The sequence below is a fragment of the Tamandua tetradactyla genome, chromosome 6 (assembly GCF_023851605.1).
Source record: "Tamandua tetradactyla isolate mTamTet1 chromosome 6, mTamTet1.pri, whole genome shotgun sequence".
Classification (NCBI taxonomy): Eukaryota; Metazoa; Chordata; class Mammalia; order Pilosa; family Myrmecophagidae; genus Tamandua; species Tamandua tetradactyla.
In genome coordinates this window covers 9,348,369-9,374,356 of record NC_135332.1, presented here as the reverse complement: position 1 = coordinate 9,374,356, position 25,988 = coordinate 9,348,369, and the positions used below count along the sequence as shown (strand labels likewise).

Sequence of the window (25,988 nt, the reverse complement as noted above, 5' to 3'; positions counted from 1 at the left end):
ATATGAGAACCACTGCAAGTCTCAGTAAACACTCTGTAGAGACCTGTGGCCTGGGGCTCTCCCAAATTGCCCATCCTGCTCATCAACCAGTCCTAATCTATAGTGACAATAGCTAAACGTCTCTGTTGCTGGCTACTCCTCATGCCACCTGTCCTAGTTTGCTAGCTGCTGGAATGCAACACACCAGAGACGGATTGGCTTTTAATAAAAGGGGATTTATTTTGTTGGTTCTTCAGAGGAAAGGCAGCTAACTTTCCACTGAGGTTCTTTCTTACATGGAGGCAAAGGATGGTCTCTGCTGGTCTTCTCTCCAGGCCCCTGGGTTCCAACAACTTTCCCCGGGGTGACTTCTTTCTGCATCTCCAAAGGCCTGGGCTGAGCTGCAAGTGCTGAGATAAGGAATGCCGAGCTGCTTAGCTGCGCTATGTTGCAATCTCTCATTTAAGCACCAGCCAATTAAGTCAAACGTCACTCATTGCAGCAGACACGCCTCCTAGCTGACTGCAGATGTAATTAGCAACAGATGAGGTTCACGTACCATTGGCTTATGTCCACAGCAACAAGACTAGGTATGCTCACCTGGCCAAGTTGACAACTGAATCTAACTAACACACTACCCTCTCGGTGTTATAGCGCCCAGAGTCTCTTCTCTACCCATGCTTTCTTTCTAGGTGATCTTCTCTAGATTCACAACTTTAAGCATCTTCTATATGCTGATGACCTTCAAATGTCTATGTTCTGAGCCCCAACCTTTTTATCCTCCCACCTACTAGACATCTTCTCTTGAATGATTCATGGGCAATACCAACTTAAGTACATAAAACAGATCTATTGACTGCCCTCTACTTACCCAAGCCTGTCCACTCCTTAGTGTTTTCTCTTCCGGTTTATGTCCATATCTGACCAATTGCTCAAGTCATGCACCTAGAAGCCATCTTTGGTTACTCTCCACGTCTGTTCCACCAGCAAATCCTACCAGATCTATATCCTGAGCCTGTCACCATTTCTCCATCAGCACTGCCACCTCTCTCTCGGACTCCTGGGCCTTTCACTTCCATTCTTACCCTCCTAAAGCCCATTCCTGACACAGTAGGCAGAGTGGTCTTTCTGGCACATAAAGTTAATCATGAGACCCAATGGATTAAGTCCGTCAGTGTCTCCCCATTGCACTGAGATTAAAATAATCAAAAGTCTTCACCCATGGCCTACAGAACTCTCCGTGACCTGGCCCCCAGATTCTTCCCCCTCCCCTCTGAGCCCTCTCACTCCATACCTCTTCATTGCATCCACTTTCCATCTTCACTGTGTCCAAGCCACAGAGCTCTACTTCTTTTTCCTTAGGAACATCAAGCTTGTCATTCCACAGAGCCTCTGCATCTTCTATTCTCCCAACACAGAATACTCACCCCACTCCTTGGATGGATGGATGGATGGATGGATGGATATTCTCTGGACTTGAAATTACTTCTGGCTAATCAGATAAACTAGAAAATCATAGTGCTTGCGGCATCCATCTGTCAACACTCCAAGTAAAATAATGATTTAACCCAAATAAAAATGCTGAAAATATTTTTTTAAGGAATGATGCTGATAAATGAGAGGTGAGAATTTTGGGAAGGTTGCAGGTGTTGATAATTTCTAGTCCCCAGATCATATTTTCTCTGCCTGCATAAAAGACTAGCTCTGGCAGGAAGTACCAGCAACTTAAGAATGAAAATAAGAGTCAAACAGGAAACCATGTTTATTTTTCAACACAACCCAGTCAGACTCCCACACCTATGCTGTACATTTCCTCTTTTGGCAAGAAAATGGCTCTTCACCCCCTCCCTTTCTCCCCCCCAAAAAATATCTAAGAGGCACCCTACTGGGTAAAGTGTGTGAGAGATTGCAGTGCAACCTGGGAGAGGTGCAGCTAGGAACAGAGGTAGGGAAAGCACTCTCCTGCATCCAGGATTCCTGAAGAGAGTCATTTGAAACTCTACCTAACAGGAAACCATATAGCAATTTAGCAATGCCTGTGCTAGTGGGGACAGGATGGCATTTGATGAAAAGCTCTCACATAACATTACCGAGCCATAGTATAGACCAAATTGCTGCTGAAAATTGTTTTGTGATGAAATCATGGGGAAGAAAACAATAGAACCCCTGAAGCCATGGAATGTGCTGCGTGCTTCTGAACTTTGCTCACCAGGACTGGTAAAATTCACCTTCAAAAGATTATTTTGTTCCTTGATTCCCTCAGTGAATTTTCTTCCTTTCAGTACAGGCTCTTCTTGAGAGAAGTTGAAACATGAATACCCATTCTAATTCAGTCTGCTCTTTTAACTTTCATTTAAATTACTATTATCATCCCCAGTTTTCCATTATAATGCACCTTGGCCGCCGAAATGTCTTAGAGGTGCAGACCTTTAATGAGATCTTGGTCCAAGAGATATAATTTGATCAGTCTCCATGAGGCATTTACCAGCTCAGCTGGGCTTTGTCTCCACTTGCACTGAACCTCCCTTGGCCCCCCTAGGACCCACCCTGCTTGGTTCCGTCTCCTTTTCTCGTGACTTCGGCACCATGAGTGTGTTGGGCTGCTTGGATCTACCTGCCTACAGGTAGAGTCGAGCACTCACAGGCAGATTGCAGAAACATCCTCATTCACATCTGCATTAGCAAAAACAAACAAACAAAAAACATCATAAGGTTTTCAGGTCAAGAAGCAAATTGCTTTAAAATGTAGTTGCCCTGAGTTTTTGTTAGTATTGAAGAATCTGGATCTTGGCTCTGCCTTTTTTCCACAAACAAAAGAGATGGAAAACACTTTTGGACCATCAGACAAGCAAATTGCTGTTGTCCTCAATGTAGCAAGGATCTTGACTTGAGCTTAAGCTGTGTTTCCCTGAGGATCCTAGTATGCTTAGACAGATCTTTGGGCAAAGGTTAGCCAAATAATAACGCCTCAAAAATGATTGGGCAACAAGGGGCAAAATGTTGCCACGGCATAGGGGATCTGTCCTTCAAGACTTACACCTGAGTCCTAAAGAGAAGGGGGTACAAGTAAAATGATGGAAATAATACAAGATGGTGGGTTCTCAGGCAGAGTGGTCTTTCTAGCACATAAAGTTAATCATGAGACCCAATGGATTAAGTCCGTCAGTGTCTCCCCATTGCACTGAGATTAAAATAATCAAAAGTCTTCACCCATGGCCTACAGAACTCTCCATGACCTGGACAGTTCTGGAACCAAGGTGTTCTGGTTTGCTAGCTGCCGGAATGCAGCATACCAGAGACAGATTGGCTTTTAATGAAAGGGGATTTATTTTGTGAGTTCTTCAAAGGAAAGGCAACTAACTTTCCACTGAGGTTCTTTTGTATGTGGGAAGGCTCAGGGTAATCTCTGCTGGCCTTCTCTCCAGGCCTCTGGGTTCCAACAACTTTCCCCGGGGTGATTCCTTTCTGCATCTGCAAAGGCCTGGGCTGACCTACGAGTGCTGAGATGAGGCATGCTGAGCAGCTTGGGCTGTGCTACGTTGTGCTCTCCATTTAAGCACCAGTCAATTAAGTCAAACGTCATTCATTGCAGCAGGCACACCTCCTAGCCAACTGCAGATGTAATCAGCAACAGATGAGGTTCATGTACCATTGGCTCATGTCCACAGCAACAGAACTAGGTGCCTTCACCTGGCCGAGTTGACAACTAAATCTAACTACCACACAAGGTGTGGTAACACAAAATGAGGAGGGGGATCTCCTATCCGGAAGAAAATATGGTCACATTTGGCACATAGGAGACAACAGAAAATTAGCAGTGCCCAAGGCTCCAGCACTGACACACTGAGCTCTTGGAACCCATAGGTCTATAGGGAGCAGGAAGCAATGCTGACAACTCTGGGCCAACCACAGACAGTGCCCTTGGTGGAAATTCCAGCATCTTCCGTGATGGGCACCTCTTGTGGCAGTGCAGTGGGAAAGTCCTCATTACAGCTCAGCAGATCAAAAATAACATCAGACAGCCCAGAGTGGAAGAAGAACATGGCAGAAGCTGGGTGAAGCACAACAATTTATTTATAAATACACCCTGGGGACACCCAGGAATAAGGTGGGGGCCTAGAAAGGAGCTCTCCTTCCTTCAGTAGTGAGTGGGGAAAATCCAATGTCAAGGCAGTTAATTACTATTATTAATATGAGCTCATTTTGATCCCCAGGCCAGAAGTTGTATTAAAGTTCTCAAATATATTTGTGATAAATGATTTTCACCAAACTACCTGCATATAGGACATACGGACATATAAAGTATTAACCACCTGTCTTAGGATGGGATTCCCAGGAAATATACTCTGAGGCTTGTGTCCAAAAGGTCAGCTGGGGAGTGCTGTAGGAGCAACACTTGAAAAGGAGTGAGGGGAGCAGGACAGGAAAAAGAGAGATGTTGAGCTGTGCTGCAGTTGCTACCAAGGCCCTCTCCTATCCCACGGGGAGTTCTGAAGTTGAAATGACCCTTCAAATTTGTCCTAAATTGAACCAAGAAATCTGAGTGTTTGTGCTCCTGCCTCAGCCAATCCTTAGATGTGAGTTAACCCTACCCTTGCGGTGGCTAGCCCTGTTCAGCTGTGGGAGGGATTCAGCTCTGAGCTCCCAGACCTGAATGGGTACTCTTGGTGGCACATGACAGCATCCACTACACCCTCCTCACATATCTTCTCTCTGTGCAGTATATACCTAACCCTAGACTTTCCTGGGAGGTAGAACAAAAAGATCCAGCTCACTGTGATTGACCCCTTTAACCTTTCCACTTCCCCCCTCCCCCCCCCCACACACAAATTACTTGAACCTGAGAAGGGGGAACACTGGGGGCCAAGGGATGTACAAGCAAAGATTCATTTTATTGGGATTAGATCTGTGAAGAGAAAAGGAGACAGCACCAATAAATCCTAAATAAAATTGCAGTGTACGCCTTTGGACTACCTGACTTTCCCTTCTGTGCCCCTGACACCCTTCGTGGAGTGAAATGACCCAGTCCTTCATGCATCATTATTGATTGAAATCCTACTCTGGCCCAGGTATTGTGCTAAGTGCTAGAGACACAGGAGTGCCACCCTCATGAGCTGTGTCATGGGGACACAGGGAAATAATTACACTACAGTCTTGTGGTTCTATGACACTTGTGGCACACAAGGATGCAAAGGTGGGGAAGCTAAAACAGACATGGGCCATCAGGTAAGACTCCCTAGAAGGTGTAAATTCCAGGCTAACATGAGGAGGTAAGCAGAAAATGGAAAGGTAAGTGGGAAGGAGAGAGAAAGTTTCCAAACAGAGGGAACAGAGGTACAAAACTGTTAGCTCATATCATTTACTAGTTCTCTGCATGAAAATGAGGTGAATGCTACGGTCTACGGTAAGATAAAACAATTGGATAACATAATGCTGTCATCATGGTTTTTGTTGTTGTTGTTTATTTCATTATTCAAACTTCCTTCTAACACCCCAGGCCAAGTTGGAAGGTCTTCCAACTTCAAAATTTCTCTTCTCACAATCAAAACTTCCACTCCAGGAATACTGCTGCCATAATTATCATGGCATCAATTGCCAGATTAGAGGAATTGATACTAAGGTGTAATAAGGAACAAATCCATCTTCCATAATAGCACTTCAAATTGGGTTAATCGGGCCATTAACCCAAACAGCCTTCTAATTTTTTGAATTCAGAGGAGAGAATTTTGAGCCTATACTATATCTTTGGTTCCCACAACTTAGTCCCATTCCTCTTAGAACATCTCCCCTTAAGCTGGTCTACAGGTACAAGCAACAGTCAGTATTTGCTGAGGACCAGCCATGCCTCCTCACCTTGGAAGACCCTTGAAGCACTTGCATAGAAACGGTGAGCTAGCCCGCTGAACAAGTCCAGCTCTGGAAACAGACGGCCTGCAGCATGTGATGCCAGACCCAGAAAGCCAGGCAGGTGGTGCTAGGTTTGGGAAGGGGCATAAAGAAACCTGATTTCTAGCCCCAGCCTTGCCACCAACAGAGGGTCAGCTTAGGCGAGTGATTTCCCCACTCCTGGGATTCTGATTTCTCATGCAAAATGAGAGGCTTGCTCACAATGGATGTTCTGGGGTCCTTGCTGGGTCTGGAATTCATTGTTTTAAATCTAGCACAAAACTCAAGGTTCTGGAAATACCTTCACGGCTTGGGAGATTTTTCACAGGTAAGTACAACCTGCCACGTAAGCTGGGTGGGAGAAGTGCCAACACATGCCTCATTTTATATTTCCGTATCTCCCAACTAGTCCACCTCCAAGCTAGGGCCATTCTCATTTCCTACCTCTCTCAGCTTCCCTTTAAGGTGCAGTTCAGCTGGAAAATGAACAACTGTAGCCTTCAGGAAGGTGTTCCAGCTGTTTCTTTCAGTTAGTTAAACTCATGCCATCTCCAGCTCCTTCCTTTCTGGGCTTTACCTTTTCTCCCCTGAAATTGCAAACAACAGGCGTTCAGAAGGTAAATAACTGGTCAGTCAGTATGTCGTGATGTGAATAAGAATAAAAATAAGAATATTCTTATATAAATAAAAATATTTATTCTTGTATAAATAAAAATTAAATTCTTGTCTAAATAAAAATTAGTTTGACTTGGAGTGAAGAGAAGTAAATGTGGGATTGTTTCAGTAACATTTAAAAAACAAAAGTAGGGAAGAATGGGCAGGGGGTGTACCTACATTTTCCTAACAGTATTTCATTTAATACCCCCCATTCTTAGCCACTATCCTGTCCAGAGATTCAAATACACAGTCAAATATTTGGTTAGGTAAGAAGATGGTTTGCCCAAAAACATAACCTCTTCTTGTGTGTCATTTACTGTTTGGTGTTTGGTCCCCAAGAGGATGGCCTTGAGTCTCAAACCAAAGTAAATGGGGAATGGGAAAACAATGACAAGGCGGGGCGTGAACCGTAACTGCTGTTCCTCGGGCCAGATGGCTCTGCCCTAAATTCCACGCCCCTACTGGTTGGTAGGCCACTGTTATTATGTATTTGCTGCCATTTTGGTCTGGTCTGGTCTTGATTTAAGAGAAGGAAATAAATCACAAATCCTTACCGGTTAACAGAATTACAGTGGAACATGTTTTTTTCTAAACAAGGGCTTTTCCTCATTGCCACCAGGCTCTGGTACAGCTGTCCCCCGGGAGTGGGCAGCCCGGCCGCACCCTCTTGGTCTTTAAAATGGCCATCAGTTCATCTCTGAATTCCTTCTCTTCCATCTTCCACTGCATATTCCTTGAGGCTTAAAAGAAGTTTTCCTTTAGAGCAACAGCTCTACATTTTGCCTAGAATTGTCTGGATAAAAGGGAACCTGATTTTTCAATTCATAAGTTGATGAATGAAATGGTCTGCTTTTTATATGGATATATATGTGAATAGACTACTCTTTTTTTTGTAGATAATGTACTGCATTATCTTGCAGTAGATATTTTGCAGTAGATAATGCTACTGCAAAAATTCAGAGTGGGGATGATTTAGTTTTCCCCACGTAACCCTCCTGCCAGGTTACAAAGAAAACAAGTCTCAGACCAAATTTTGCCTCTTGCATGGGCATGGATTTAATATTTATTCGCAAACAGGCACAAGATAGTCTGCAAGATAGACAGCAATCAGTTCTGTAGACTCAAGTGAAATTCCAGCTCTCTGACTTTGGGGAGCTATAAGCACCCGTTCATATGAAAGGGTTAGTCAGAGCAGACACAACGTTCTGGAAGGAGGTTCAGGTGTTCTTAGTTGGCTTCAGGCAACCAGAAACACTCCAAAGTGGGGGACTGGACCCCAGATCATTTAGCGTCCAGCCTCCTGTGGCCACTCCAGGGGCATGGGCACAACCGGGCAAGACAACTTGGTCACGGAAGGTAAGGGGTGTCCCTAAAACATCTTAGGCAGCCCACAACACCTGCACACCTTCATTTCTCCAATGAATGCTCATTCCTAACCACCATCATGCTAATTAGCAATTATTAATTTTATTAATAAAAGCATTTCTGACATTCACTATATTTTCTAAAAAGTCTGTAGGTATTGATCAAAACCTGGATAACAGAAATACTTGCAGTAGCTGCCTTAATGGGACTCCTCTGGTATCACTAACTAGACAGTCACTTCCTCCCCCATCTTCACCCCCACCCAGGGTGACTGAATGCCTCTGAAGTCAAGGCTTAAATAACTGCCACATGCATAATTTTACATCATCTATGCTAAAGTACTTGAACGTAGAAACACTGCACAACTTATGACTCAGTTTCTAAATCACAGCCTGGATGGAGCCCGTCTTAACTCTTCTGTGTATTCTGTTTTATCAGGTCACATGCAATGCTGGTGCTTCTTATATAGTGTGTGTGTAGATGAGGATACTATGCACGCTAAGCTTAAAATGTTGTGGAGGTAATAAATACATTGAGGGAGAAGAAAATGTGAAGGAGAGTATCCCAGAGTAATGTAGGCAGTGAATAAAGAAGTATTTGCAATGCCCCCCTGGGCACTGGGGAGAAAGAAATAAATATTCAACTTCCCCATTTGGATAATTTCTGATATTCTCACAAGCAATGGGGACAACCAAATCAATAGGCAGAGCCCCCAATCTTGGGGTTCAACCCTGTGAAACTTGTTCCTGGAAAGGATAGGCTAAGCCTACTTATAATTATGCTTAAGAGTCAACCCCAGAGAACCTCTTTTGTTGCTCAGAGGTGGTCTCTCTCTCTAAGCCAACTCAGCAGGTGAACTCACTGCCCTCCCCCCCAGGTGGAGAATGACTCCCAGGGGTATAAACCTCCCTGGCAACATGGAACTGAAATCCCAGGATGATCTGGGACCCAGCTTCAAGGGATTGAGAAAATCTTGACCAAAAAGGGGAAGAGAGAAGTGAGACAAAATAAAGTTTCAGTGGCTGAGAGATTTCAAACACAGTGGAGAGCTTATCCTAGAGGTTATTCTTATGCATTATATAGATATCCCTTTTTAGTTTATGATACATTGGAGTGGTTGAGTGGAAGTACCTGCAACTGTTGAGCTTTGTTCCAATAGTATTGATTCTAAAAGACAATTGTATAAGGATACAGTTTTTACAGTGTGACTGTGTGATTGTGAAATCCTTGTGTTTGATGCTGCTTTTATCCAGGGTATGGACTGATAAGTAAAAAAATATGGTAAAAAAATAAATAAATAATAGGGGGATAAGGGGTCAAATAAATTGGGTAGATTGAAATACTGGTGGTCAACAAAGGAGGAGGGTAAGGAGTATGGGATGTATCAACTTTTTCTTTTTATTTCTTTTTCTGGAGTGATGTAAATGTTCTAAAAATGATCATAGCGGTGAATACACAACTATGTGATGATATTGTGAACCATGGATTGTACACCATGTATGAACTGTATGTGTGTGAAGATTTGACAACAAAAATATTTAAAAAAAAAAAAGATATTAACCCCCCCCCCAAAAAAATGTGGAGGAAAAGAAAAGAAGTGCTTTACATGGACTGGCTGAAGCACCCGCTAGTCTCAAGATTCCAAATTGAACCTCAACATGCTGCACATTTTTAAGATTCCTTCAAATGATAGGCTTGGTATTAGGTTGTTATGACTGGATATGGGGACCAGTTGGTTAAAGTATTAATTAGCTGGCTGTCAAGTATTTATGTAAACGATACTTCAATTTTAAAAGTCAGATAACCGGGGAGATTCCGTTCACGGATCATGCACCTGAAAAAAAAAGGTAACACAGGAGAAAGAATATATTTGAGGGGAAAGATGGTGTGTTCTCTTTTATCCAGTTAGTGTTTAAGTTCTCTAGAGAACATACAAGTGGTTAGGGTTCAAAGGATAATAGGATATATACAGAGTGAAATTTCTATGATTAGGGAAACATAAATATTTATATGCCAAAGCAAAGCTGTCTGCAAACAGATTGAGGGTGAAGGAATTTTGGGGTCAAGAATGAAGATTCAGAGGCACAAGGATAAGATTGGGTGGGAGGGAGACAGAGGAAGGACCAAGTAGAAAGGTGCATGGCAGTGCAGGGAAGAGCAGGAAGCAGATGACAGAGATGCAGCTTGATGGGGATGGGAGGTGTGGCAGAATCATCTGGTCTGAAGGTCTCAAAAAGAGCTTGGAGGTACAGTAGCTTCACACTAACTAAAGTGAGGCGTGTGGGTGTGGCAGTTCATCCCTAAGTCCTGGAGACAGGACCTGCCCTTACTCTAGACCAAGAAGCCCCACTGAGATGAGATGTGCTCTTCCCTTTCCTAGCCATGAACTCCCCATAACAATTACCTAACCACAGCACATGTTCTCCCCTGGCCCAAGTGCCAAACTACCCCCACCTGCCCCACCCAGTGTCCACATCAATGTGCACCATACCTGGGAAATGCCCATCTATCATAGTAGATGACTTTGTCCAAGGAAGAATTCCAGAGTTGAAGAGCACCTGAGAATGAAGCAAGCTTACATGAAGGTGTGCCTTCTTTTTTAATGACACAGATTTATTATATCCTATAATATAAAATCACTGCAGTACGTGAGAAATTTTTGGAAAATACAAAAAAAAGTACAAGGAATACAATGAAAATAGGCATAATTTGCTCTCCCCTGCCAGAAGTAGCCTCATTACCATACCTCAAATCTCCTTCAGACTTTTCTCTTCATATAGATGACTTACATTTATTAAAATGGATCTGTTCATATAATATTATACCCTGAATAGTTTTCCACATCAGGAAATATTCTTCTACTACAGTTGTTTCAATGGCTGCATAATATTCCATTGTACAAATTAATTTTTCATGTTTTCATTTTATTTTTAAAATGAGGTTGATTGGTCTATAAATAAATCTTTGCAGAAATCTATTATTTCCTTAAGATGAATTCTTAGATATGGATTTTATGACTCAAAGGATATGCACATTTGCAAAACTTTCAAGATATTGGCAAATCCTCCTGAAGAAATTCGGCATTAATTTACTCTCCCATCAGAAGTGTGTGAGAGAGAGAGCTGTGCCCTGTTCCCAAACCACCCAGTATTGGGAAGTTCAACCATGACAACCACACAAACTAAGGTTGACGATATGCATTACAGAGGAAGCAGTAATTACCTAGTGGTCAAGAGCATGGGCCTTGGAATGAGATAGCCCTGGGCTCAAGTTTGTGGTTCCGCCAGTTACTGTCTGTGAGACTTTTGACTCACAGTCAATTGTCCTTACTTCAAGGGCACAATTTCAACATAAGAGAGCTGGAGGTGCTATATTCATATCAGACAAAATAGACTTTAAGATAAAATGTGATGGTAAATGATAAAAAGATAAATAGCCTTTATCAAATGTACAATTTGATAGTCTTTATCAAATGTACAATTTGATAACTTGTCATATTTATGTACTCATGACACCATCCACAGTTCAAGACTGTGAACATATCCATCAACCCCTGAAGATTTCTCATGCTCCTTGGAATCCCTCACCCCAGGCTTTCTTTACCCCACATTTCCAGGCAACCACTGATATTTCTGTCACTGTAGATTAGTGTGGATTTTGTATACATGGAGTAATACAGCATGTAGTCTTTTTTCTCACTCAGTAATTATTCACTCATTGTCATATATATCAATAGTTCATTCCTTTTTTTGCTGAGTAGCACATATGGATATACCATAATTTGTTCATCCATTCAGCTGCTGATGGATATTTGGGTTATTTCCAGTTTCTGACTATTACAAATAAAGCTGGAATATTTGTACACAACTCTTTGTAGGGGCATTTATTTCCTTTCCTCTTCGGTAAGGAATAGCTGAATCATATGAAAAGTATATGTTTCACTTTTTAAGAAATTGCCAAATTCTTTTCCAAACTTTTTAAGAGCTGCCAAAGTGGTTGCACCATTTTACATTACCACCTGTTGTGTGTGAGAGTTCCAGTTCCTCCATACACTTATCCACACTTATATGGCCAGTCTTTTTAATATCAGTCATTCTAATAGGTGTGTGCTATGCTTTCTGTGATTTTAATTCACACTTTCCTAATGACTAATGATGTTAAGTATCTTTGCATGTGCTTGTTCACTATTTCTGTAGTTTCTTTAATGTGATATATGTAAGTTAATGAGCCAAATATAGATACAGCTTAGAGTAGTGGTTACCACCTTGTACTTTGGAGCCATCTGCGTATATTCAAATCCTGGCTCTTCTACTTACTAGCTTTGTGAATTGGGGCAACTTCTTTACCCTTTCTGTGCCTCCATTTCCCATAAAATGGAGCTATCAATTGTTCCTTTCTTGTGGGGCTACTGTGTGCATTAAATGTTTTAATTCATGTAAAGCACTGAGAACATTGCTTAGCACAGAACAAGTGCTCAATATGTATTAACTTGAGTAAAATATGTCTGCTCAAATGTCACCATACCAGGCCTTCACTGACTGCCTGATCTAAAATAACATCTCCATCACTCTCTATCCTTTCACACTGATTTGCTTTCTTCCTAGAACTGTTACCACCTGTCATTACATATTTTACTTATAAACTGAATGTCTGTCTTTCCTCACCCCCATTACACGGTTTCTTTTGTTCACTACAGTATCCTCAGCCCTTATCACATTGCAAGGTGCAGAAAAGATATTTAGTAGATATTTGCTGAATGATGGAATGCACTATATAAAACAGGATACACCCATATTTCCAGACTCTTAGCTTTTGGGTTGAGATCTATAAGTCCCTGCTAAATCCAGAGAGCAGATAGACAATAATGTGTCACTGAGGTAGAGCCCAAATCCTGTGCTCAGAGGCCAGGACCCTCCCCTTTCAAGCCAGAGAGGAACTGACCCTGACCTCCTATTGTGGTCATAGTAACTCCAAAGAAGGGTTTGTATGGATGAAAGAATTAACCGTAGTCCAGAAGTAATACCAAGGACTGACGTGATTCTCCTACTCTTCTTGTGCATTTGCATTCCATTTGTCCCCCATCAAGGTAGGAAAGATGATTTGGAAAACAGCTGAAAAACTCAAGGGCTTTTTTGTCTGAAGTGGAACAAAATACAATTTTTTTCTTGGACTGGTGATAGTTTCTTAGGGTCTTCTCCACCCAGCACTGATATTCAACTACACATTTTTGGGGCGGGGGGAGCATGGCCCGGGAATTGAACCTGGGTCTCCTGTATGAAAGGCAGGCATTCTAACTATGCACCCTCAACTACATCATTTTGAACAGCAATTCCAGGAAGCACTTCAAAGCACTTTGCAGCATAACATGCGTCCCCAAAGCAGCAGCAGCTCCCAAGAACACGCAGGGCTCAACTCCTGGGACTCTGGCCACCTCCATAGGAAACATGGTCTGAATGCTCAGAGTGAAGGTAAGTTCTAATGTTGAAGGAAAGATATGGCCGTGATGGACAGAGGTGAAGAGGTGGGAGAGGCTGGAGGGCAGGGCCTTAGCTCCCTCATCTATAGACTGAAGAATGGGACCAGGTGATCTCTATATTCTCTCTAGCTGAAAAAAAGAAGGAAAAAAAAACATAATCAGGCTGGAATGTGGAATTTGTGTCTCTGGAAGTTCCTGCCTTGAAGTCGGCTACTGCATGAGATTGTCTCTCAAAGTTGTCTGCCTCACTTTGGGTTCCTTCCAAGCAGACTCAGAAAAGAATTTGGGTGCAAGATTTTATTTGAGGAGTGACTCCATGAAGCCTGGTGAGAAAGTGGGAAGAGTGAGATAAGGAAGGAAAGGAAGCCAACAAATGTACATAAACATTTCTAACTGAGACTCAGCCCCACTGGGGACCCTCTGAGAATTGTCCCCCTAAGCAGCAGAGCAGGTTGCTCCTGAAGTTTTCACTCCATGGAGCTTTGGGTCTGATCTGCAATCAGAGACACAGAAAATTGTTAGTGTTGGGTTGGTGGGTTGGGGAGGGGGTGCGGGGAGGCAGCATGCACTGCTGCAACCTCCAGTGTAGGCAGAGGACACTGAGCACTTCTGCCTCAGACCTTCATTCCAGGAAGCTCACTGTCTTGCTTTTAGTCAACGTTCAATCATTTCAAAAGTGGTAATGGAAGAGTGGTGAATGCCAATCACTCTACTAGACACTGGAGATTCAACGATAAATGACACACCTTCTTGGTAGGTTATAGTCTAGTTTAGAAGGAAGATAAAGTATTGGAGTGAATTCTAAGAGGATGTTGTAGGAGCACATAGCAGGGGCATCTATCTTTGTTCAGACGAAACAGAGAGGCTTTCGGGAGGAAGGGAGATTTACCCTGGGAAATAAAGGATGAACAGAAATGAGCTGCAAGCTGTTAAAGAGAGGGAAGAGTGCTCTAGAGAGAGGATCATGTACTGATGGAGGGCATAGCATGTTCAAAGGTCTAAAGCAAGAAAGAGCATGATGCATTAGAAAAAAATGAAGGAATTTTACTCAGCAGGAGCATGGAGGTGAGATGTATTAAGAGCTATGCATTAAGGGATCTGGACTTTACCTCAAAGGCAATAAGAAGTTATTGAAGGGTTTTAAGCAGGGGAGTAAGGCAATTTGAGGAGCGTTTTTAAAAGACCACTGTAGCTCTGGGCTGGTGGAGAACAGGGCCAGAGCCAAGGAGCAGGCCAGCTGGGCAGCAGATGCAGGAATCTGGGAGTGAGATAATAGCAGCCTGGACAAAGACAGGACCCTGAGAACAGAGACTCACAGCTTTGAAAAATATTTGGGAGATCAAATTGATAGAAGTTGTCATCATTTAGATATGAGAAGCAAGAATGTGGGAGGATGGCCATGCCATTCACCGATGCAGTAGAATAGGCTGGGGGGCAAAGAGGATGGACCCACTTTGGGGCATTTGAGCTTGAAAATCTGAAGACATCCAAGAAGAGGCAGTTAGTTGTTGGTTGGCTGCAGGAATCTGTTGCTCAGAAGACGGGTTTGCAAATAAACAATGAGTAGACGGTGACTAATGTTGTGGAAGAGGATGAGGTTGCCCAGAAAAGAGTGTGTAGTGTTAGAAAATACAGGATAGAACTCTAAGGAAGACCAATCAATATTCCTGGTCAGAGGAAGAGCAGCCTCAAAGGGCAAGGAGTTTGGAAAAGCAAGGGGAGAGGAAGAAATGTCGGTATCCTTGTTCAGCTAGTGCCAGAGTCTACTTTTGGAAACAGGCAGGGGGTAAGTGAGAGATCTGGTGAGGATGGATATAGGAAACTCATGAAATCAGGGCAAGGTTGAGACTGGGAAGCTCAAGAGACTGGATAAACAAGGCCAGGGCCTAGCTGTGACGTTGGGGGAACTGTAGAAACAGGTGAGAGTTCAGGATACAGTGGCAAGAAGTGGTGGTGAACCATTGGGAAGCAACAGCCAAGGCTTACAAATTTCACAGTAGAACTTTCTTATGATGTGCGGAATCAGAGCAAGCCTGCAAGCATGGTCCATTAGGGTAAAGAGCTGTCAGAGCAACTGCATGTCATACGTAGCATTCATCATTTGCCAATGTGAACCTTCAACTCAAGAGGTTGAGGGATCCTCTAGAATTATAGCTACCTATGGACTTGCCAAGAAAGATTCCTAACACTCTAATATGCCCTCCCTTTTCCCCAATCACCAATCAAACTAAATGTCCGTGACCCACCTGGGGGCTGTAGAACCTCCGCATGTGTGCTTCTAGCATACCTTTGCAGCCTCAGCTCCCTTTTCTCTGTGCTCCCATCAAGCCAGACATCACCATTTCACTATCGCTTTCAGCTTTCCCACCTCTATTCTTTTCAAAATGGAATTCATTCGAACTGATTTCACTGCAGTCATTTGTATCAACAAGACCATGCAGATAGGGGAGTTTTGCTTTTCTATTACAGCCTATAAGAAGCCACAAACCCAGATTTTCCTACAGCTTCTCAGCTATTTTATAAGAAAGAAAATGTCGACAATGAAGAGCCCTCACTGAATTTTTATGATGATCCTAAAACTCTCCCCTCAGGTACCCCTAAGTACTTATACTAAATTGGGGCAAAGACCAGTAAAAATAATCTAACCAATTGACCTTTGATTTAGGAAACAGCTGTGTGATTTTGCCAGCAACAAATCCTGATTACAAGGGATCCTCACTTATATGTACCAAACGTATTTCAGAGTATATTTTCCTCCTGAGATTCCAGGAATCAAGACCAAGGGCCTATCACGCTGTCTCTGTGGAAGGAATGGGACACTTGATCTCGGAAGAGGGATTTCATGAGCACACCTTTTTTCCAACCCAGGAGCTGGATACCACTCATGTGATGTGCGCCCAAAGGTAACTGGTAACTTTCTACAGATGGTCCTCAACAGTCATTCATTTAATATTCAATTTGATCGAGCATCTACATTCTCAGGCATTGCTTAACTGCCCTGCTCAGAAACTTACAATGGTTCCCCATCACCTACCAGACTAAATGTCAGTGTCCCACCTGGGGGCTACAGAGCCTCCACATGCGTGCTCCTAGCATACCTTTGCAGCCTCAGCTCCCTCACCTCTGTGCTTCCACCAAGCTAGACCATCACCATTTCACTATAGCTCTCAGCTTTCCCACCTCTCTTCCTTTCCACCTCGGCTAGATCCTCCCAGCTGGAGGTGGTCACATTCTGTGCAAGGAAGGTGTTAATTTTTCAATTCACATATCTAAGGACCAATTTTCCTATAAGAAATTTACATATACATACAAGTTCTCTAAGTGCATAAATCTACAACCAAATTTCTTCTAAGAGATGTGCAGCCATCTGCTTTCCCATTTTCACCATCATCTTGTCCAATTACAGAATTTTTGTGAACCTAGGGTATATCCACTGTAATGTGGTTTCTTTTGTTCCTAATATTATCTCTAATATTTTGCAGAGTGTATTCTTCTACATTATTACCATTGCCCCTCATTGGTCTTGAAGTTTTTAACTCACATTTTTATGCATCAGGCTTAGAATCTGAACTTGGTAAAAGTTTAAGCAATACTGTTACAGAATAAATTAAACTTTTAAAGTAATTGTCTATGTTAAAATAATAGCATCATAATTGTCTCTATCATGTATAGAAGCCCAGTACCTATAAACTATAGATTGGCTCACGGAATAACAATGGTAACTTTGAGGAATAGTGAGTATTTTGTTTTATCAGCAATAAAGCACTGACATTTAGCAACCATTGAAACACAGTTTATGATTCACTGAGCCCACCAGCTTGGAAATACAACGAATGCTGTTTTAATTTGGAGAATATTAATAATCCCACATTTTTATGGTACCTGACAGTATGTTAATATATCTTTACATATTTTCATATCCTATCATTCACATCCACATAAAATTTTTTAAATTTTGAAAATTTCTGCTGCTCATTCCCTCCCTCCTTTTCCCAAGAGACCACACAAGTCAAAGCAATTTGCAAGCCAATTAGGAGTCTTGATTAGCCTGCCCAACGATTGGCTCAGAAACTCAAGAAGGAGGAATCAGAGAGCAGCCCGGAGGAGTTCTCAAGGGGGGCTTATAAAGGTAAAAACCACAAGCTATCCACAGAAGCAGGAAAAAGGACATTATCTTTTTGAGCCACATCTTGGTTTGCAGCTGTAAGCAAGCAATCTTATCTACAGAAGCAGAGAAATGCCATTTGCTCTTGCACAATACATCCCATTCTTTTTGTTTCTTAACAATGATTATTGTTCAATTTTTAACTCTTGAGAACTTCCTGCCCTGGATCTTGTGACTCCAGATACCTTCTTCTTGCTAGGGCCCGATTTATTACCTAATTTCATGCTCCTGACTCCCCACATAGTGAGTATTTTGTTTTATCAGCAATAAGGCACTGACATTTATCAACCATTGAAACACAGTTTATGATTCACTGAGTCCACCAGCTTGAAAATACAATGAATCCTGTGTTAATTTGGAGAATATTAATAATTCCACATTTTTATGGTACCTGACAGTATATTAATATATCTTTACATATTTTCAAATTCCTATCATTCACATCCACATAAAATTTTTAAAAATTTGAAAATTTCTGCTGCTCATTCCCTCCCTCTTTCTCCCAATAATTTCTGCTTGTCAAAATCTGGTTAATGTTTAGGGCCTAGATCAAATACTTCTTATAAAAAAAAGAAAATTCATGATCTTCTCAACATAATTCGATCTGCTCTTTGCCTGAATCCAGGAGCATTTGGTCGTATATTACACTGCTATTTTATATAAATGTGGCTGTTTATCTGCTCTTTTCCTACCCCTCCTTTGACTAACCGTTTTCTATGACCAGGAACTGTATCTTGCCTTTTTAGTCCTTTGAACACCTTGCACGGCTCTTGACAGAACATACGTTGAATAAAAGTTTTCTTTTAATGGAATCAAACTGTATGTCGATGTCATTCATTTGTTGTCTCCTAATTTCTGGGCCTCCATGTTGATTCTTCTCGTTGAATCGGCCATTGTGAAAAATCAGACATTTTCTAAGAAGTAAGATTCGGCACCCTTCTATAAAAGGGCCAAGAAAAAAGCCTAGGGGCACTTTCAAGGACTGAGGAATGCTTTTGTGGGTTTGCTTTCAAGGATACTTGGAGGCCAGTTAAGGGGCCATTCGGGGTTCCCATGATCAGCCACTCATCCTCGCAGGGCCTCTTTCCACATTTGTGTCCAGGTCAAATAACAAACCTGCCCTATTGTCCGCCAACAGCTGTTTAGAGAAACACATGGATCACATCACACGAGTGATCACAGGAGAAAATTGTGACACTCCTTGAAGAGAGGGGATATCTAATAAGTCCCTGTTTTCCCATGCTCAGTGCCCAGCAAGGACACTCGGTTAATTTGTTAGTTGAAAAAAAAATGAATAAATAAATAAACAACCAAGAAACATGCTGCAAGTTATTGTCCAGATGGGACTAATCCAAATAGGTAATAAAGTATATCCAGAAAGCTTGTTATTGACGTAATTATTGCATTCCCTTGATAGGATCTATTGAGGAGTCAGAGAAAAAGAAAGCATGACATTTACCTTACCACATCAACCTTCCGGCAGCAATCCAGAAAGTTAACATTAATCAATCTATTTGTCTGTTTTTTAAATACCATAGAACCTTACTTTTTTTAAAATTACTTAACCAGGAGAGCTCATGATTTTCTATACTTTAAACTACTTTAGGAGGGTTTCTAGTCAGAAATATATTTTGTAAAACATCCCTTTGTAGTGAAATAGGTACTCTAATGTTATCGTTTTCTTCTAAACACTTGAGGGTATATATATATATACATACATATATATATATATGTATGTATGTATATAATATTGTGGCTACATATACACATATACATAATATACTGTGGATTTGACATACCATGTATGTTGTTCAATAGCCTCCTTTCTTGGAATTATTTCCTTATCCACAAAATTTTTAAGTTACATAACATTTCAGTAAATGAATATACCATAATTTACTTAAAAGATTACCTAACATTGGAAGTATGGATCAACTCCCAATTGTTTGTTACTTCCAGCAATGCCATAATCAATAAATTTGCAGTCCTGTCAAATCATTTAAGTTGTATCCTGTAAGTGTAACTATGCAGAATCTGGAAGTGAATTGGTGGACCATATTTTATTGCCAGATTTCCACTCATTCATTCTTTAAAAAAAAATGCTTACTGGGCATAGCTTTTCTAAGTAATAAAGAGACAGTACCGAAGTAAGCATGGCAGACTGTCTCTGCCTCCTTGGAGCTCATATTTAGGTAGGGGAAAATGTAAACATGTAAATACATTAAAAATTTTAGATAGGAAGAAGGGCTTTAGGGATAATAAACAGGGCAGTGGATAAAGAGTCACTGGTAGACGATGGGTGCTTGCATCAGTCAGGGTTCAACCAGAGAAGCAGAATCAGTAGGAGATGCAGCTGAGTCTCATGATTTACAGTAGTTCAGTTTTATATAACCACTACAAACACTTAATTAGCAAATGTCAAACCACTGCTCTAGGGAAAATAAAGGGTTACATTTCCAGTGAGCCTCTTGGTCACAACATTTGCATCAATAGATCAATATATAACCATGTTATTGGGTGTCTCTTTTTAAAGACAACTAATTAATATATATGGTTGATTCATTAACATTGAATTCATGGCCCACGGCACTACAATTCATGTTGTAACAAAGCTTACCCAACACACCTATTTTCTCTGGAAGGCACACCACAGCCTTCATATGCTTAGGAAAACTAGAAAGCACTTCAGCACTACACTTGGGGGGGGAGCATTATAAGCATTGAAATCACCAACAAATGCACAAAAATGGGGTGAAAAAAACATAGTGCTGAATAACCATGAAAAGGACCCTTGTTTAGAGTGTGCGACTTAAACACGAAGTATTACAGGGCATTACCTCTTTTAATCTCAGCTGGAAACGGGCTCATGAGATGACTCAAATTTTAATTGCTCTCTTCATGTCTGTGAATGACGGGAAAGCATCACAGGTACTCATCTGGAGGTTATAAATAAATGCCACCAGTTGGCAAAGTCACAAATACAGAATTTGCAAATAATGAGGATTGATGGTATACATTAGGAGATTTATTACAAAGAATTGACTTATGCAACTGGGTGAGGCTGGCTAGGCAAGTCCAAGATCTGCAAGGCTGTCCATCAGGAAGGACAGGCTGACACTTCTATCCACGAGGGAATTTTCCTTTTCTTCAGAAAAGCCTCTGTTCTGCTTGTAAGACCTTTCAACTGACTGAATCAGGTCCACCCAAATTATCTAGGACAATCTCCCTTACTGAAAACCACTAATTATAGATTTTTGTTTATTGTGTATTGAAATGATATTCATGATCTTGAGTCCCCAAGACTTGTTGGCCACAAAATAGAATATAAACAAATTGAGGAAGACATGTTTTTGTAATAAGCTATAAACAGACATCTGTGTGAAGAAAGTAAATGGACTGGTTTAGTGACAGTCAGATTGGCATTTCTGATAAAATCCCAATGAAGGGATTGTGCCCTGAGGAGACTCAGGTTGAGGCAGAGTGACCTCCAATGTGACTCGCATTTGCAACGTCTGTGCTGTGAAATCACAGCCATTCTGGCACCCTCCAGTCAGGTCATTGCCTCCCACCCCCTACAGCCGTAAGTCATCCACAGATACAGCTCAGACCTGCCTCCCGAGTTCCCTCCTTAAAAGGTACTCACCTGCAGTCCAGCAGCTCTCCTGCCAATGGATTTTAAAGCCTTTGATACCCCTTACCTTTCAATGCATCGTATGCCCCGACCCCATGATTGTGCATTAGATATACTGGAAGCCGCAATTAATGGGCAATTTCACTAAGCATTCAAACTGCAGTTTGCATTCTTTCAGATGCCCTCACTGTCAATTTTGTTCTGCTTTGGGTTTGCTACAACAACATTTACACGACATAGTCACATTTACAAAATACACCTGGAACCAAGAACACCTGGTTTGGTGTTTGGCTGAATAACTGAATTAAAAGGTGACATTTGAACAAAAACGTGAAGGTAGAGAAGAGCCAAGCAGCGGGAGAAATAAGTATATACGCCCTCACATGTGAAAGAACCTCGCATGCTCAGGGTACTCCAGGGAGGTCAAGGCACCTGGCTGTCCAGGCTAGGAGCAAAGAGGGACAAAAATGACCAGGAGGTGGGGGTGTACAAAAGAACGCGAGCCTTGAGGGTCATGGAAAAATGTGTGAATTTTCTTCTAACTAAAATAGGAATCCTTTAAAAGTTCCAACCAGCAGAGCAATACAACTGATGTCATTTTATAAAGACACCCAGTTGCTGTACAGGGACATGGGTTAGAAAGCAGATTAAGGCAACATCCAGGTGAGAGGTGACTGTGGTTTGATGGGATGCTGATGGTGGAGGTGGAGAAAAGTGGGAAATTTGAGAAATATTTCTGAGGTACACCCAGGCAGACACTGCTGCTTACCTACCAGTATTCCTTTTCCCCCCTTTTTTATCTTCCAATAGAATCCTCATTTTGTGCAAGGCATGAATATGCCCTAATGCTAAGCATTACCCCCAATCATCCCTGCTGCTGCAAGTGACTATTCTACCCAGTCCTAGTCAATGAGGTGGAAGTTTCTGGGTGGGTGTACTGGAGAGCTCTTTTTAAGGAGTTAGACTCACTGGCTTGACTTTTTACCTATATCCCTCTACCTTCTTCCTGCCTAAAATATGGAGGCAAGGCCTAGAGGTACAGCAGCCCTCTTTCAGTCACACAGACAAGGTACTTGCTGTTTCTGTCTGTGCATTTGTGTGCACATCTGTACTGAGACACAGCTGCCTATATGCATATACATTGGCATCAAGAAAAGGAATCCTTTATAACAAACTGATTTTCTGGGTCTGGAGGTAAATTATTTGAACAAACATTCAAGAAGTCCCTTCGCCTCCTCTCTTGACAAATGGAGCACCCATCTATCTGCCTTTTTGTAACAACATCCAATTAGGCCTTGCTGCAGAGATGGCAGGTTAAAAATATGATGCCATCCATCGTGTTCCTAATTCCTTTCGTGCATTTGCATCTCTAAGGAGCCAGATCAGAAGAAACTAACTCTTGGCATTTTCTCATTTTGTTATCTGGCATCTATCCTTTAGTAATTTCCAGAAGAGATGGTGGAAAACGAAGTGATGGTTCATTCTGGGTCGGCTTCCAAGGCAACTGATTGATGTCAGGACTGGAAACTTTTCTGCTGATGCCCTTAGAAGGGAGAGAAGTGTGTGGGTACAATGGCACAGTCCCCTTCACTGTAACAGAACACAGGATGCTCAACAGGGAGGTTCACTGTCTGATGCTTTCGGATTTTCCTTTCTTCCTTTCTTCTTTTTGTTTTGCTCATTAGTTTAGTTGGAAAGCTACCTCTAGCTTATTTCAGCGAAGTGAATGCCAATGTGGCATTAGGAATAATGGGGCTCCAGGGCTGGTTAGTAGCATCTCTTGCGGTGAAACTACAGAGAGGGTCCCTGGAGAAGGATTTGCAGAGCCAGATGTTTTGTTCTCACAGCTTGGCTACCCAGTTCTCACAGTTTGGTTGCCCGATTGTTGTCTCATTTCCAAGTGAGAGTCTAGCCTGCAGGAAAAGCAAAGGTCTAGTTTTCAAGAAATTCAGATTCTAGGGCCAAACCTCAAATCAATAAATCAGAAACTTCGGATATGGTACCTGCAAATCCAGACGTGATTCTGATGGTCAATGACTCCTTCTCACCCCTCAACACTGTAATTCTTCCTGGAAGCAAACAAAAACAAGGCCTAAAACTAATCCAAAGGCAGTCTGTTGAAATTGGGTAAGGTCAGAATTCCATATAAAACATACTGAGTTGGAGAGTATGCCAAAAAAGAAAAATGTACCTACCAGTCCTGCCACCATTTACTTTGGAAATTAAGTTTCTTCAGAGGTTACAATGCATCAAGGGTAATACTGAGAACCCCCAATGGAAGACAGAAAACCAGCCATAAATGGTGGGGAATGTTTCCTGCAAGAAAATCAATTTGGTTCTGATACTAGGAAATTATGCATGTACATAAGCGATATTGTTTCGGTGACAGTTATATGTTAGGATTAATTATTTTCAGCTCAAAGACAGAAGCATGAATGTGTGGGCATTTGTATATGATGTGGCATTTCAAGGTGGAGGAAAAAAGAAACAATAATCGATAAATTGTGTTGGGGCTTCCCAGTTTGGAGAAGGTATTAGATCCCTCATTGCACTTACAAAAATGAATCCATGGATTAAATAACTGAAGGTAAAACACAAAACTAAAAAAGCATTAGAAAAAAACAAAAATACTTTTTATAATTCTAAAGCTGAGAAAGTGTTTCTGAGCAAGATATACTCTTAGGAGTGGAATTGTAAAGTTGACAGATTTAACTATACAAGAATAAAAACCTGTACTGCAAAAGCTACTATAAACAAACTTAAAGGAAATCAATCAAGCAATAAGAGACTTGAAGAAAAATATCCTCAACATATTTAATAGATAAAGGATTAATATACAGAGAGCTGCTAAAAATCAATAAGAAATGGGCAAATATCTACCAAAAAAATAAAATGCATAGGAAAGGAGAAGAGCAGCCACAGGAAAAGAAATCTAAATTATCAACAAACATGAAAATATGCAACTCATACAAACCCTAAAAAGATCAAAGTTATTGTAGGAAAACTTCAATAACAATTTTTACTATCCAGTGGTGGCAAGAAGGTAGAATGAAGGACACTCTCAGACATTGCTAATGTGAGGATAAACGTATAAAACTTGTGTCAATATCAGTTAAAATCCTATAAACGCATATACCTGAAATGAGCGATTCCATTTCTAAGAATATGTCATCATACTGTCCGTACCACAAAGACGTGTGTTAAAAATGCTCACTTCAGAATTGTTTGTAATGTCAAAAATATATAAACCTCCTAAATATCCATCCTTAGTGACCTGGTGAAAGGAGTCATGGTAAAGCTATCCACTGAACACAGTGCCTTTTAAAATGAGGTAGGACTTAAAAAGGTCTCCAAGTTTCATTATTAAATGCAAGAGGCAAGTTACAGAATACTAACATAATATCGCTTGAGCTAAAGACTATCTGAATCTATACATGAAAACACATACATAGAGAGTTTGAAAGGCTATACACACTCTGTTTTTAAGGGGGGGTATTACTGGGGAGAAGAATGAGATTGGGGGAAGGGCCCTGAAGAAGGATTTTAACATTACTTTATAATTCTGCATTTAGAAGTGTTAGAAGAAGAATATATTCACGCATTATTTGTGGTCTTAAAAATCATTTTTCAACTTTAGTCAGGAAAGAAGAAAGTAATACTTGCTAATTTTTGGAAAATTAGAAAATACACATAATAATAAAGAAAAAATGAAAATCATCAGTATATTCACCACCCAGTTCCCTTCAAGCCTTATTTTAATGAACAGACACGTACATGCATATATACAGCATTTTGAATACTAATTTTCACTCTAAATATTCTTTACATACATAATTTCTCATCATTACATAATATGCCTTCGTGTGAATATTGTAATATAGTTTACTTAACCATTTTCTTTGTTGGACACATATATGACTTGCTATTATACATACGATTTTGTTGAGACTTTCCACCCATCCATTTCTGACTGTAAGAGAACAACTGGTTAAAGAGTGTGACCCTTCTTAATGTTCTTTCCTTCTGGTCTATATCAAAATCCTTTGTACATTTTCTAGATAGGACTTGGGATAAAAGTCATTAAATAGCACTTCAATTATTTGCTCAATGACTATTTGCTCAATGTTCAAATGACATTTGTTCAATGACAATTATTTGCTAAAGGACAAAGCTGCTCTTTAGGCTACTCAAGAACAGACCATCCCTGGCCCATGTCTGACAGTCACTGAGAAAAGAATGAAGCTTTCCAAGTCTTGCTTCAAACACCCAGATCTGTGGAAACGAAAAGCTCCAGTTAGTCATAAGTATGTGCGAGTCCTAAAAGGACCCTGCCCCATACAAGGAAAATGGCATTGAGCTAGAACGAGATGAAAGTTAAATTATACCCATAAGTCACATCACCTTGAACAAGTCATTTCACCTCCCTGAGCTCCAATTAATACATTTGCAAAATGGGAAAATAGCTTGTGCCCTTCTACGCGGCCACTGTGAGGATTAGAGAAAGATCCTATCAAGTCCAGCTTTGTCAACTCCTCACTCTAAACAGACGTGCGGAATTATCGTGGTGGAGCTATTGCTGGTAATAAAATGAAACACGGAGGACCCACGTGAGGGCTAATTGTTTCCTCTAGGAAACAGTTTCTTCAGATTCTTAGAAACACCATTTCACTGTATTTCCAGCACAGACATGGTGGAGCCAAGAGCAACAGGGATGGATATTCATTCTGAGCTCTCAGGAAACAGAATCAGGCTTCAGGAAAGAAAACAAACACATTGTTTTGCTTCCATCTGAAATACAATGCTGGGCTTTTAACACACCCCGAGTTTAT

At 41.2% G+C, this 25,988-nt stretch overlaps 1 long non-coding RNA gene across 3 annotated transcripts; it reads right to left on the bottom strand.

Annotated features, from left to right (window-relative positions):
- Positions 1 to 203: 203 nt before the first annotated feature.
- LOC143687060 (uncharacterized) lies at positions 204 to 25,241 on the bottom strand. 3 transcript variants are annotated; one of them, XR_013177370.1, is made up of 10 exons: positions 25,095 to 25,241; positions 23,355 to 23,475; positions 23,163 to 23,228; positions 20,366 to 23,072; positions 10,379 to 10,445; positions 7,077 to 7,262; positions 6,310 to 6,452; positions 1,274 to 2,652; positions 851 to 924; positions 204 to 501 (listed from the first exon to the last, which is right to left on the bottom strand). It is a non-coding gene; the product is annotated as an uncharacterized LOC143687060 (long non-coding RNA). The 3 variants fall into 3 exon arrangements; XR_013177372.1 differs by lacking the exons at positions 204 to 501; positions 851 to 924; positions 1,274 to 2,652; positions 6,310 to 6,452; positions 7,077 to 7,262 and adding an exon at positions 9,625 to 9,721 and having other exon boundaries at positions 25,095 to 25,229; XR_013177373.1 differs by lacking the exons at positions 204 to 501; positions 851 to 924; positions 1,274 to 2,652; ... (1 more) ...; positions 7,077 to 7,262; positions 10,379 to 10,445 and adding an exon at positions 14,548 to 18,948 and having other exon boundaries at positions 25,095 to 25,227.
- Positions 25,242 to 25,988: the final 747 nt, after the last annotated feature.